The sequence below is a fragment of the Phalaenopsis equestris genome, unplaced genomic scaffold (genome assembly GCF_001263595.1).
Source record: "Phalaenopsis equestris unplaced genomic scaffold, ASM126359v1 Scaffold000924, whole genome shotgun sequence".
NCBI classification, from domain to species: Eukaryota; Viridiplantae; Streptophyta; class Magnoliopsida; order Asparagales; family Orchidaceae; genus Phalaenopsis; species Phalaenopsis equestris.
The window spans coordinates 183,926-185,863 of record NW_018165363.1 but is presented as its reverse complement, the minus strand read 5'-3'; the positions used below and the strand labels follow the sequence as shown (position 1 = coordinate 185,863).

The 1,938-nt window shown below is 39.7% G+C and overlaps 1 protein-coding gene across 1 annotated transcript in view; it reads right to left on the bottom strand.

Moving 5' to 3' along the window:
- The window catches only part of LOC110032333, a 147,634-nt gene that overhangs the window by 112,064 nt on the left and 33,632 nt on the right, over nt 1-1,938 (bottom strand). The window lies entirely within an intron of this gene.

Genomic DNA, 1,938 nt, shown 5'->3' with positions numbered 1-1,938 from the left:
TATATATATATATTCATATATTTGTTTGTGTGTGTGTGTAATAATGACGGGAGGCTCTGCTAGAGTTTCACCTCATGGCGAACTCGAGCGTCTCCTTTGATTCTCGTTTTGCTCGCATCGTTCGCAATCGAGGAAGAAGGGTTTCATGCTCTTCGTCAATTTTGTCTTTTTTTTCAAACTCATCTATTTCGCCTTTGCCTTTCGTCTTCTTCGTCGTTTGTCTGCAGCTGCGATTCGTCAGCTGTTGCGGTGTAGGTCTTCGTCGCCCTCTCTGCTGCAGTGTACGTCTATTGCTACGACAACTTCATCGTCTACTCGAACCGATTGCAGATTACAGAGGGGTTTTCCTCTGCCCCGCTCCTTGCTCCCTGTGTTGGTTTCGTCATCTGCTCTCTGCATCATTGTTCTTAATGTCGCACCTTCATCTATTGGTGATGGCTTCAGACAGAACGTATGATGCTGCCTTTGTGAGTGTTCACGCCTCAGACACTCTTAAATCGTGCTCCTTCCCTTCTTCGTTTGCGTCAGCAGAGGACATCAAAAAATCTAGTAGGAAGAATGGGAAGTCAACCATTTTTTTTACAGAAGCATAATGTAATCAGCTTGTTTTCTCCAGTCATCTGAATTTGATCGGGAAATTCATTTATGACCATCCCAAAATGGAACTTATTCATAAGAAATTTGAGTTTATGCACATTGTTAGGGAATGAAAATTTTAACTTTTAGATGGAAGACAGATCCTCATTCAACTAAATAATAAAGTGGATTACACACACTTATTTGCTAGAAAATTAATCTGAATCGATAACAGAGCAATAAATATTTTGAAATTGTCGGTGAATTTTGACCCATAGATGGAACCACTAATCATTCAAGTTTGGATTCGTTTCCCTAGCCTGAAATTTCATTATTTTACTCAAGAAGTATTGTACTTTATTGTCTCGGTCTATATTAAGCCACTCAAAATGGACATTCCTAATTTAATATTTCTCGTCCCTCTAAAGCCATGGTGTTTGTTGACAGGGACATCACTTCAATCGCTTCTGAGGAAATTTGATTAGGCACACAACACCATGGATATTGGCAAAAGATTGTGATTAGTTTTTCCCTTCGTATTATTTGAAATGTCGTATGTTCGGCCACTCTATTTCTCAATGTCACCATCTACACCCCCATCTAAGATCAAAGAAGAAAAGTGTTCCGCCAGAGGCAGTATTTCCTCCTCTTAATCCGCTTCAAGTTATTGACACTAGATCATCAGAAGAATACTGAAGATGTCACTATCCTCGAGGGTAATATGCCGCACAAAGCTCATGATGTAGGACCTCCTATGGAACCCCTTCTCGTGGGAGGAGGGGAAACATTTCATACTTCACTTGCCCTAGAATCAAACTTTGATGTAACGGGTTGCAATACTTCTACTGAGTTTCTACCGCCTAATCAGATAGAGCAAGTTGTTATTGTTATTCAGGCACATGAGGCTCGTGATGTGCAACAGCCTACACCTTTACAACAATCTTTGGACCAATCTACTGATCAGAAGAGTCAATCTACGAATGAGGAATGACAGATTTACACATCCAGGAAGAAAAAGAATGGAGGCCTACTACCAAGCCTCATGGATGATACATTGAATGTTTTGGGTAATAGTAGCAAACTTAACAATTTGTTAGTTGGCTCCCCTCCTAGAACCAGAGGCAAAGGCAGGGGAAAATTGGTTCATTCGCAAGCTAACTGAATCTACGAGTGTTGGCAGACTTTTGGCATACAATTTCTCTGTCTACTTTTTAATCTTGTTTCTTTTTTTTTTTTTGGGTATACATGTATTTCTTATGTATGGTGTATCCCGGGTGGTTAGGGTGCCAATTTGGGCCCTTTCATCAAATTTATTTCCTTTTACTAATATATTCACATTCGGTGTATATATATATATATATA